Here is a 13,807-nt window from a genome sequence, read left to right on the forward strand (position 1 = left end):
CTGTCAACCCGAGAGAGAATGATAGGAGGTTATGAAGAAGAGAGCTTTTCAATTATTGTGGACTGTTTTTATTTTTCTCAAAATCCCTTAGGTGAACAAAGGAAATCAATATAAACAGTGGAAATCTCTGAGACATTTAGGAAATGGAAAACAATGACCAACAGTAAGACTTGGACAGATCCAAATTGATACAGAAGTGGTGGAAAATTCCATCACCTTTGAATATTTACCCCCTTTGAAAATACAGCAGAACATCTGCTAACATTGTCAGTAAGACATTGAATTGGAATGATTTAATCAATGAAATATATCAGTCAAATTTTTACTCCTCATATCCAGGAGAAGCAGTTTCTCACAGGTGTTTTATTGATGTGTAGGATCACCAGGAAAAGAGACATTATCCGAGATAATCATGGAAAAGTCTTGATTAAAATCACTTATGGATATTTTGGTAGCTCTGGGTTATTAGGCTTAGCTACTAGGCTGCTCTGTGTAAAGTCCTCAGAAGCTAATATGAAGTAAAATAGAAAGTCAAAACTATAATGATCTGGAACAGGATTATATCCCCAATTAAGAACACAGGATTGGTTTATGGATGACAGAGTTGAGCTGCTGGCTCTCAACCCTGCAGATTAGGAGCATACTAGAATTCTTTCTAGCTATTTTCAGAGCTCGTTTTTGGATGTGTCACACATGACTTTACATACACTTTTTACAGAATTTCATTTATATTTTGACTTGCCAGTGATATTTGTTGAGACTGGGTTTTACTACATATCACAGAGTTCTAGAATATCAATGACTTAAACAAGATAGAATTTTATTGCTTTCTTGTAAAGTCTAGAGGTGGGCAAGGCAGAGTGGAGATGGCAGGACTGATCCATGGTGGGCCCAGGGACTCAGCCTTGTCTCACATTGCCAGGCTATCTTCCCACATGTATACCCTTATCCACATGGTATAGTCACCACATCTGTGTTCCAGGCAGAAAGAAGGAGGAAGAGACGCAGAGTGGCCACAGGTGTGTCCTAGCTCATTCATAAATAATATTGAGGCTGCCAGAGGAAATTTCCATGCACATTTCATTGGCCAGAACATAATCATATGATCACCAAGCAGCAAGGAAGGCTGGGAAATGGAGATTTGATTCACAAAACTATTTACCCAGCTAAAAAAAAAATTGAGATTCAATTACTTTGAAATAAAGGGAGAACAAATATTGGGAGACAGACTATGGTATTCACAGTACCACAACTTGGAAGCAAAGTATTAGACTGAATTTTGTAACACAATTCTGGGCTGGGCGCCGTGGCTCAAGCCTGTACTCTCAGCACTTTGGGAGGCCGAGACGGGCGGATCACGAGGTCAGGAGATCGAGACCATCCTGGCTAACACGGTGAAATCCCGTCTCTACTAAAAAATACAAAAAACTAGCCGGGCGAGGTGGCGGGCACCTGTAGTCCCAGCTACTCGGGAGGCTGAGGCAGGAGAATGGTGTAAACCCGGGAGGCGGAGCTTGCAGTGAGCTGAGATCCGGCCACTGCACTCCAGCCTGGGCGATAGAGCGAGACTCTGTCTCAAAAAAAAAAAAAAAAAAAAAAAAAGAAGTAACTAAAAGATGCTTGAGATCTCTGTCTGTGGAAATGAGAACTACATGGGGGTGCACTTAACGGGGTTTAAGGAGGTGGTTTCCTTTTAATGTTACACTCTTATTACAGAATAGTTGTGTTCACTCCTTTTGTACTCATCCTGTGATTAGCTACTTTAGTTTTTTTACTTTTAACAAATTATCAAATGTAACCACTCAGCAAACATTCTTTTCAGGCTGACTCTTAGACATTTTGTCTGTGTTTACATGACAGTGTCTCCATATGGCTGTGAACACTGTGGATGCCCTGTGCTGCACCTTCTGAAGCATGAATGTTTCTTCTTTGGCAAATGTAGAATTGAGTAAATAAACCTTGCCTCAATGGAGAGAGACATTTTAGGTAATGAAAACTCATCGATGGTTTGGCCTAATTATGGATCATCAACTGGATATATGCTTCATGCCAAAGAGATGGAAATGGATAATGTCATTGAAAATGTGGGAATGTAATTATAGGAAGAAGAGATTATGAAACATTATAAATGTTGAAGAGAAATCTTGCTTCAGATGCCACTTAAAGGAGACCAGTAGGTTAAGGAAGAATATAAATAAACACATATGGTCTATTTAAACCATATAAACATTAGAAAGATATTTTAGTAGCAAAATTAATCTTGAAAATTATCCATCCAAATATTTTTATTTTATAGAAGAGGTTACTGAAATACAGGAAAGTGAGCAGGAACTGTTATAAAATTAGCCATAAACCTCTTGGGAAAAATAATTTCTATTTTTGCCATTATTGAATAATAGTCAACTAGATGCAAAAGATTTTTGTAAGATTCTCACAAAGAGCTGAAACTGTTAATAATTTTTCTCATAATCAATTATTTACATTATTTTTAAGTTAAATCTTGGGACAAACCTCTAAACTCCTAAAATGAGGGGAAAGAATCATCTCCTCATAAAAATGATGTGATTTGGAGAGTAAAATTGACATTTGAATATCATGTCTTACTCCTGCAAGCAAAAGCCAGTTGATACTTAAATATATGTGTCTAACTGCTTAAATATAAATGCAAAAAATCCAAAACAACTCAAGCTTGGAAACACGGAAGTAGCTATGAAAACTCTGCTACCCATTGTTTATCTGCTGCTGCTTGTTTACCAAGAGCAAAGGTGAGTGGTCGTACATTAGATATGAGAACTAACATCAAACCAGTTGAAAAAGTTATTTACTTCCTATACTCTCAGCTTTTCACAGCTTGGTGGACAAGAACTAAAATTATTTCAGTGAAATCTAAAGAGGAAAGCCATTAATCTGGCAATCAGGGCGATGACAGAGGATTTATAAGCTACCAATTTACATGTTGTATTTAGTTCTGCATGTTTCTCCATTAGCTTCTTCTTTTCAATATATTCTTCCAAAAAAGGTTTTGGAAATATTTCATCTGTCTCTGTTGATTAAGGAGCATTTGTTTTTCATGCTTTAATTGGAAGAAAACAAGCACTATAATCTACTTAACAAGGAAGACCGTGGAAAACTTAACCACGAAGCTAACAGAATTGCTGACCTTTTGTCATTTCTGCATCTCCCACAGAATGACCTTCTGCCTGAAAAGTTCATCCAGAGAGTCATCACTTTGTACCCCTGATCAGCGTGCTAAGCAAAGAGCAGCTGTGACTCAGCCTGGTGCACTGAAGAGATGGTTCCTGGTTCTTTTAAAGGGCACCTGTGTCCATTTTGCTGCTGTGGACATCCATCTTTCCTTAACATTCCTAAATTAAAATTGAAGGCTTTAGGAAGAGTCGTTATTATTATGAAGTTATATTAAGAAATAATAGCCTTTAAAATATATTAACATATTCTTAACAAATGTTATTGGCACAGGAAGATAAAGCAAACAAAAAGATATGAACAGAAGGGATTCTGTAGGATTTGTAGTTGATTCATTCATTCTCTTTCTCTCTTTCAGTCCATTTCTTTCTGCTCTTTTTCATCTCTTCCTTCCCTATCCTTCTCTCCCCTCCCTTCCCCTCCTGTTTCCTTTTCTCTTCTCTCCAATACTAGTTACTGAAAATGCTTTATTTAATGATTTTGTAATGTCAGGACATGCTCTGGCAACCTCTCAAATACTTGGAAGGATTAATATGAAGGAACAGGCTGGCAGCTTGCTGAATTCATTTAAACAACAAATGCTATGGAACAAACAATTTTAAAAATGAGTGCCAGCTGGTTTTTTAAAGTAACTTTTCTCACTTAATTGAAGACTGATATCAATTGAACTAATTCAATGCAGAAGGGCCATCTTCATGCTGTTAAGTCCAAAGAAATGTTGAGTTATTGGTTTTTGCAACAGTGGTGTACACAGCCTGTTTCACTCTATCTTGATATCCATTTTCACAAAACCATCACAAGAACCCAGATATAATTCAAATTCAGTCTGTCCGTTACACACAGATTAAAATCTCAGACATAAAACCAAATCTCTGTTTTTTAAAAATGAAAAACAATTTTAATTGACAAGTAAAAATGATCTTTACTGATCACATACAATACATCCTTTTGGAATATGTACACATTGTAAAATGGCTAAATTGAGCTAATTAACGTCCTTATTTCTTAGGGAGTGAGAATACTTAACATTTCTTAGCAATTTTCAAGACTATAATATATTGGTAGTAACTATAGCCACCATGTTTTACGATAGAATCTATTGAACTTATTCCTCCTATCTAACTTAAACTTTGTGTCCCTTGACCAACATCTCAACTCCCTCCTCGACTACAGTTCCCTGGTAACTACCATTTTACTCCTTACTTGTATGAGTTCAATGTTTTTAGATTCCAAGTGTAAGTGAGAACATGCAGTATTTTTCTGTACCTGGTTTATTTCACTTAATATCTCCTAGATTTATCTATGTTGTCACAAATGACAACATTTTTGTTTTTTTTTTTCAGGGTTAAGTAGTACTCCATTGTGCATATATACTATATTTTCTTTATCCATTCCTATGCTGATGGATATTTAGAGTCCATATCTTGGCTATTGTGAATAATGGTGTAATGAACAGGGGAGTGTAGCTATCTCTTTGACACACTGATTTCATTTCCTTTGTACATGTACCCAGAAGTAGGATTGCTGGATCATATGGTGGTTCTATTTTTAATTTTTTGAGGAACCTTTTTACTATTTCCCATAACTACAGTACTAATTGACATTCACACTAACAATGCACAAAAATTTCCTTTTTTCCACATCCTCACCAAAATTTATCTTTTGTCTTTTTGATAATAGTTATTCTAACAGGTGTGAAGTGATATCTCATTGTGGTTTTAATTTGCTTTCTCTGATAATTAGTGACACTGGGCATTTTTCTTATGCCTGTTGGCCATTTGTGTGACTTCTTTTGAGAAATGTTTATTCAGATGTGTTTCCCATTTTTAAATTAGGTTATTTGTTTTCTAACTATTGAGTTGTTTGCATTCCTTAGAGATTTTGAACCCTCATCAGATGTATGGTTTGCAAATGTTTTCTCCCATCCCATACGTTGTCTCTCTACTGTGTTGATTGTTTCCTTGACTGTGTCCATTACAGACAAATTAAAATCACAGTAATGAAACCACATCTCTATTATTAGCTGGATTGTGTGGGGGCATGTTTCATTGTAAGCATTTCAGATTCAGAGCTTTTCTGGTTACTTTGGGTAAAGGCCCCTAAGCTGCAGGATACTTCTCCTCCAGGATTCCTTGGTTTCTGATCTCTGAACTAGCTATGCTCTTCAGCTACTTTTCAGACAAAAATGAATAACTTGCTGCCTCACTGACTTTACACACAAAAATATAAGAAACAACATTCTCGGCAGATGGGTTCATTTAATGTTCTCTAAACTTGTACTTGTTCTCCTTAGTGACCCTGTTCTAACAGCTGTTTTTTATCTTTATGACTTATTAATAGGGTTACAGCACACCATAGATTTTTGAACCCCTCTCTCTCTCTGGAGCTTAAATTATTGCCTGATAGGAAAATTATCAAAGCATATTGATTGTTTCAGGTCTCAGAGACAACGTTTCTCCTGAGCTAACTTTCTTCCTCTTCCATTTGTCTCTTACTCAAGAGAGAACGCACAACCCAGGGTGTCTTTTTTATTTTTATTTTTGAGGCAGAGTCTCGCTCTGTCGCCCAGGCTGGAGCGTGGTGGCGCAATCTCAGCTCACTGCCAGCTCCGCCTCCCGGGTTCCCGCCATTCTCCTGCCTCAGCCTCCCTAGTAGCTGGGACTATAGACGCCCGCCACTACGCCCGGCTAATTTTTTTGTATTTTTAGTAGAGACCGGTTTCACCGTGTTAGCCAGGATGGTCTCCATCTCCTGACCTTGTGATCCGCCCGTCTCGGCCTCCCAAAGTGCTGGGATTACAGGCGTGAGCCACTGCGTCCGGCCCCCAGAGTGTCTTAGAGGTGAATTGCTTCATGGAGCTTGCTGGCATTGTTCAACACCGGATTCTGACCTTTTCCTTTGTGGCAATTTCCTGCTCAGATAAATTTTTCATTGTTGTGGTTTTAACGACTTATTTTTATTTTTTGTCTCTTTACAAAGTAATAAATACACATGGAAGTACTTCAAGTAGTACAAAGTGTATACAGTAAGTCTCCTGCCACTCACTGAGACCCAGTCCTCCAGCTCCTCTCCCAAAAGGAGCATTCCTAAAACTTCCCATTACCGAGAGATAAATTTCATTTCTTCATCCTGTAACTCAGAGCTCTCCATGATCTTTCTTCAACCTCTTTCCCTCTTTTTTTCCCCCCTACTCCAGGCACATACCCCCTACTGCCACCATACCTGCTATACTGCTCCTGGTTGAGTCCTGGGTTTGCTCCTGGGTTTTCCCTGGGAAACCCAGGTCTTTGCTCTGCTGGTCCCGTCTGGCAGGGTGTCCTCCATTCTCCTCCCAAAGACTACCCAGCTTCAAAACTCTGCTCAGATCTAACCTGCCTTGTAAGGTCTTCAGAATTTCCCAGTCTGAAAGTGATCATGTTCTCCTTTTTCATCTTGTCATGAAGGATCATGGCGGATTCCCTTGCATTCATCTGATGTATTTGTCTCCACTACTGAGCTGTAAGATCTGAGGGGGAAGGAATTAAGAAACTTCAACTGTAGGTTCAGTTCAGCCGTTAATAACCATGTGCCCCAGAGAAAGCCACTATGCTTCTCTGAGCCCAGTTTTCTCATCAGTCACAACATTTTTGAAAACAAATAGCTAAGCCTTACAAGACTCAAGAAGAAAGCAATAGCTTGTGCTGCCTCTATGTTCTTGAAGTAGGGAAACATATTCTTTCTTTCCTGTGTAAATGAAAATAAACATTTCAGGTAAATGAATTAGGTTATTACTGTCTCTAAGAAATACAAGCCTCATGGAAATACAAAGAATGTGTTTACTGAAGTATATGAGGTAAACACAGAATTATAAATCTGAGTGATTAATACAGAATCCCAAGTTCCATTGAATGTTTAATTGTGTACCAATACTCTCCATTCAAGTAAATAACTTGCAGGTTGATTGAATTCATGGACTTTCATTGGTGGCCTCTGAAATTAAATAAAAACCTTTAGGCTTTCTTAAGATGTTGTTTATAGTAGGTGTTATGTTTTACGCACCTGCAGGGAGGGATGGTCAGGGGCTTGTGTCCTTATTTGAACAGTTAAAATACTCAGTACATAATCACCAAAATGTCCTTCTAGGAAAGAATTTCATATAAATCTGCTTAAAGTAGACTTTAATATTCATAAGAGGACAGAATTTTTGCCTAAATAAATCTACCGTGCAGAGTTTTGTGGCAATAATTAAAGCGCAAGAGCTTAACATTACAATGGAAATTTTTCTTTCTAAAATGGGAAATAAAAACAAATAGTTTAACGTTGCAGGTCATGCAAATGAGCTTATAAAATTCTCAGACTACAGATATTAAGGTACATTCATACAAAAAAAAAGGAAATAAAAAGAATCAGAAGAAGTTTTTTTTTTTTGGTTTAATTTTACAAAAATAATTGTGAAAACCTGGATGAAAGAAATAATATTCTAGAAAAATATGATGTATTCATCCAGATGATAGAAAATCTAGGTAGATGTTCTAAAAAGGAAATCAAATAAGTCAAAAAGTTGCTTTTGTTTTTTCAAATGGTTTCCCTGGAGAATTCTGCAATACATTTAGAGACCACAAAATTCCAATGTTACTTAAATTGTTTCAGATCATTAAAAAAAAAGAAAAGTCTTTAGGTACATTTTATGAAAGAAGTATAACATTGATAACAAAGAAATTACAAAAATCACACCAAAAGGAGAATATGGAGACTAATCTCATTTATCAATAAAGTACAAAAATCTGAAAATACTAGCAAATAAAGCTCAGTAGTTCTTAAAAGAATAAGTCATTACAAGGTGGGGTTTATTTTAGAAATGTAAGATAACATTATGAACTGTAATTCATTACTTGATGGATCCAAAGAGAAAAAGCAACTGATTAGCATTAACAATGCTGAAAAGAGCACTGAGCCAGCATCATATTTTATGGAATAACTTAAGAAGCATTCTTAATTTTTTTTAATAGGATGATGAAATGAAGTGGAGGTAATAGTCAAGTTCATTTTGAAAAATAAAAATACCCTATGCATACATCAACATAAATTACTCTTAATGAGTTAATATTTTAAATGTAAAAAAAATCAAACACCAAAAACATGAGTAAATTCTTGTAGAGAAGGAATATCTTTCTAATTATAGACTCAAAGCCATAAACCATTTTAGAAAAGATTGTAAAATTCAAGTACATTAAAACAAGTCAAGACAAAAACTTCTGCATGGAGGTAAAAACATGACAAGCCAATTCAAAGGACAGACAAATGAAAAACTGGGAAACATTATTTGTACTCATATCACAAAGAAAAGGCTCACCTCCCTCTTGCATAAGCATCTTCTTCAAATAAATATTGGGTTGATACAAAAGTAATTGTGCTTTTTGCCATACTAGTAATGGCAAAAACCGCAATTACATTTTTTTCACCAACCTAATATTTAAGTTTACTTTTGCACCAACTTAAAAAAGGCTCATGCCCGTAATCCCAGCACTTTGGGAGGTCAAGGAAGTGGGCTGAATGTTTGAGCCCAGGAGTTTGAGACCAGCCTGGGCAACATGGTGAAACCCTGTCTCTACAAAAATTACAAAAATGAGCCAGGCATGGTGGTGCACACCTGTAATCCCAGCTACTCAGGAGGCTGAGGTGGTAGGATCGCTTGACCCCAGGAGGTGGAGCTTGCAGTGAGCCAAGATTGTGCCACTGTACTCCAGCCTGGGCGACAGAGCCAGACTTTGTCAAATAACTAACTAACTAAATAAATAATGATGTCTGTTAAACACATAGAAAAAAATAGGCAAAGAATATGAACAGACAGTACAGCACAGACAATACTGTCTTGGCCTTTAGATTTATAAGAGGATACTCATCTGCCCTCATGAAAAGAGAAATGCTGAATCAAATAATACCATGTTTGTGGTTTCAAAACACAGCCCCAGAATTATTTGACACTCTTTCCATTAGGAGGTGAAGTCTGTGTCTCTTTCCCTTAAATCTGAGTTCTGTAGCTTTGCAATCAAAAGCATACTGCAGGGGTATTACTGGGCCAATTTCTGAACCAAGGCTTTAGGAAACACAGTTTCCACTTCCTCTGTCTCCTTCTCTTAAAACCCAGCCACCACGCTGTGAGGAAGCACAAGCCTCTCAGTAGGGAGGCCCTTGTGGACAGGAACCAACAGTCAGTACTGACTTGCCAGCCATGTGAGTATCCCTCCTGGAGGAAGGGCCTCCAGCCTCAGTTGAGTTGCCCAGTTGGCCCTGGATGGAGCTGTCCTCATCAAGCTTGGGGAAACCGAAGATTTCAAACTAGTTAAGTAATTGTTATGTTTTAAGCCACTGTGAAAGTAATTGTTATGTTTTAAGCCACTGTGAACTGATTTAAGGTGCCTTTTTAAAATATAGTGATAGATAACCAGAGCAACCATTTTTACTATTTTCCACTTCTTTTAGAATGTCAAAGATCCAGAGATTTGACAACTAGATTGTCAAGGCTTTGTGGAAGAAGTTGCTCTTACACATTGCTAGGAGATAGGGAGATGAGATGGATCGAGGTAGCCATAGAAGCAATCATTTTCTATATATATATTTTTTTACTCTTTTGAATTTGGAACTATATGAGTAAAATACCTCTTTCACACAGTCTACCTTGAAAATAAAAAAAGTTAAAGTATATACCAATTAGTTATTTAGGAAATTTATATTTAACACGTATATTGAATTATACAGTTTATAAGGCAATTTTACAAATATTGCCTCATTTTATTAATCATAACAACTCTCTGAAGAATAAGTAGGGCAATTATTATAATCCCCAATTACAATTGCAGAAACCAAAACCCTGGTTGTCACCCATCAAGTAAATAGTAAGGCCAGAATTTAAACTGAGCTCTCCTGATACCAAATCCAATTCTTTTGCATGAGACAGCTTCGCATAATGGAAAGCAAACCACCACAGAAATGAGGAGATCCAGGTCCTATTTTCAACTTTTTCTTTATCTCTTGAATATTACTGGATAAGATACTTAACTTCTCTTGCACTCAATTTCATCACCCAAAAACTAGACATGAAAATACATATTGTTCTCACTTCTGGAGAGCATTATAGGGATAAGATAAAATAACAAATGTGAAGATATTTTGAAAAAGGAATTGCAGGAGGCCGGGCATGGTGGCTCACACCTGTAATCCCAGCACTTTGGGAGGCTGAGGCGGGCAAATCACAAGGTCAGGAGATCAAGACTATCCTGGCTAACACAGTGAAAACCCGTCTCTACTAAAAATACAAAAAATTAGCTGGGTGTGGTGGCGGGTGCCTGTAGTCTCAGCTACTCGGGAGGCTGAGGCAGAAGAATGATGTGAACCAGGGAGGCGGAGCTGGCAGTGAGCTGAGATCGCGCCTCTGTACTCCAGCCTGGGTGACAGAGTGAGACTCTGTCTCAAAAAATAAATAAATACATAAACAAACAAATAATAAGAAAAAGGAATTGTAAAGCATTAAAATTATGAATTGTAAATGTAAAAGAGAGCATGGCTCTGCTTAAAGATAGCAGACTGAGGACACAAATTTACAGTTAAAAAGACAGAGTTACGAATACTCACCAATGTGAGACGTAAAGAAATTTTAAAGAAATAGGAAGTAGATGGAATATGAAAACTGATGAAGTGGGAGAGAAGCAGGACTGTGTAACATGCACTAAGAAGAAACACAGTCAAAGAGGTTGTTGATCAGCCCCACAGATCTCTGGACTGTCTCAGGATTTGGACATACCATGTGCATTACTACCACTCCAGCCCCCTTTCCTTTCCATAAAGGAAAGATATCAGTGCCCCCCTGATAAAGCCAATTCCATTCAGACATTTAGGCATCTCCAGTGAAATGACTGACTTACAACATCATCTCAGAAGTAAATCTGGTAATTGACAAATTCTGTCCTCATATCCAGGTATCTCAATTAGCTTTCTGTTGCCTCAGTCTTAAAAGTGACCATTAAAAACAAATGATACAGGGAATAGAAAAGCATTTTAAAAACCTCTCATTGGGGCTGGGCGCGGTGGCTCACGCCTGTAATCCCAGCACTTTGGGAGGCCGAGGCGGGCGAATCACGAGGTCAGGAGATCGAGACCATCCTGGCTAACATGGTGAAACCCCGTCTCTACTAAAAATACAAAAATTAGCCAGGGGTGGTGGCGGTCGCCTGTAGTACCAGCTACTCGGGAGGCTGAGGCAGGAGAATGGTGTGAACCCAGGAGGTGGAGCTTGCAGTGAGCCGAGATTGTGCCACTGCACTCTAGCCTGGGCAACAGAGTGAGACTCTGTCTCAAAACAAGCAAACAAATAAACAAAAACCTCTGATATCCTTATAAAGTTTCATTAAAAATTTCCATCCAGTAAAAGAAGATAGTATACTAAGTAATAATCAGGAAATAAGAAAGGCCTCTCTGAAAATTTTTTTCACACACAAAAATAAACAAATAAGTTAGACTTCAAATTAAAGAAATGTCCTTGAAAATATTACAAAGGATGAAGAGTTGTAGAATACAGGGGTAAAATTCAGAGATAGGAAATTATCAATATGTGAGATCCAACATATAACTAATGGGATTCCATAAAAAGAGAATAGTAAAATTGGAAAGGAGGAATTATTAAAGAACTAGAACAGCAGTTCTCAAGGTATGATCCAAGGACCTCTGAGGGCCTCCCTTTTCTTTATCATAACCAAAAGACATATCTCAACAGATTAAATGCAGAAGCAAATACAAGAATCAGTTGTCTTCTCATAAGATATTATAGAGATTGTCAAACACAATGCTGTTTTTAACCTTAATCCTTTTGTTTTGGAAAGTATATTTTCTTTTTTTTTTTTTTTTTTTTTTTTTTTTTTTTTTTTTTTTTTTTGAGACGGAGTCTCGCTCTGTCGCCCAGGCTGGAGTGCAGTGGCCGGATCTCAGCTCACTGCAAGCTCCGCCTCCCGGGTTTACGCCATTCTCCTGCCTCAGCCTCCCGAGTAGCTGGGACTACAAGCGCCCGCCACCTCGCCCGGCTAGTTTTTTATATTTTTTAGTAGAGACGGGGTTTCACCGGGTTAGCCAGGATGGTCTCGATCTCCTGACCTTGTGATCCGCCCGTCTCGGCCTCCCAAAGTGCTGGGATTACAGGCTTGAGCCACCGCGCCCGGCCTTGGAAAGTATATTTTCATAAAAATGTATATTATCAATGTTAACATGCAATTTTTTTATTAAAATAGTTTGAAATTAATACATATTTTTTACATTTTTGAATTTAAATTTCTGGTATATTAAATATTGATAGATGCAGTAAACAAAATATCTTTAGTGTCTCCAATGTTTTTTAAGAGTGTAAAGAAGATCTAGGATAAAAAAGTTTGAAGGTTGATATTTTAGAGAATACCTCAAACTGAAGGACAGTAGCCTACAAATGAAACAAACCAACAAAAACCCAAAACCAAAAAAATAAAAAAACCTAGTAAGCTCCCAGCACAATGAAAACTAGACATAACTATGAAATTTTTGAACACAAGGGATACATGAAATATTCTAAAAAGTTTCTAGTGAAAGAAAGTAGGCTATTAAGGAAACAGAATCAGACTAAAAACACTAGAATAAAGCCTTTAAAATTTGAAGGGGAAAGTAATTTCCATCCAGAATTGTTTATACAGTCAAACTAGCAATCAACTACAAGGGTATGATAAAGTCATTTTTAGAAGTGCAAACACTTGGAACTTTTTTTTTTTTTTGACAGAGTCTCACTCTGTCGCCCAGGCTGGAGTGCATTGGTGCGATCTTGGTTCACTGCAAGCTCCACCTCGTGGGTTCACGCCATTCTCCTGCCTCAGCCTCCCAAGTAGCAGGGACTACAGGTGCCTGCCACCACACCTGGCTAATTTTTTGTATTTTTAGTAGAGACAGAGTTTCACCATGTTAGTCAGGATGGTTTCAATCTCCTGACCTTGTGATCTGCCCGCCTCAGTCTCCCAAAGTTTTGGGATTACAGGCGTGAGCCACTGCGCCCAGCCAACACTTGGAAATTTTATCCTTTCCTCAGAAGTTACTTGAGTATGTGCTCCAGCAAAAAGAATGAGGGAATGAAGAGAGAGGAAGATATAGCCTAGGGCAGAGTAAAATGTAATTTAGAAAGTTAGTAAAGGAAATTACAATGATGATGGCTCTACAGTTGATCTAGAGAACCTGTCTACAGGTCAGAATGAAGCCAGAGTTAAGAGGATCTGGGATGGAGATGACAAGGAAATCAAAGGGACCTGAGATATTTGATATTATTCTTAAAATGACTTAAGGAGATGATATAAACAAATAATGCATAGAAATAAGAAAGCATTTTTGAACTAAAAAACCACAGGAAATAAATGTAGTCATGATATTCAACTGGGTAGTAAACAATATTTACATAATTATAAAGATGTAAATAAACACTTTATTGATTTTTAACTTTTAGAATCATGCCATGTGAAAGCATCAAATAGTATGTTTATAGGATGGCATATAAATGGTATTATCCTTGAAATGTTATCGTACAAGTACACACGTCAGAGGCTAGAAGGTGGAAAGGAGTAGT

This window comes from Rhinopithecus roxellana, chromosome 9, assembly GCF_007565055.1.
Source record: "Rhinopithecus roxellana isolate Shanxi Qingling chromosome 9, ASM756505v1, whole genome shotgun sequence".
Taxonomy (NCBI): domain Eukaryota; kingdom Metazoa; phylum Chordata; class Mammalia; order Primates; family Cercopithecidae; genus Rhinopithecus; species Rhinopithecus roxellana.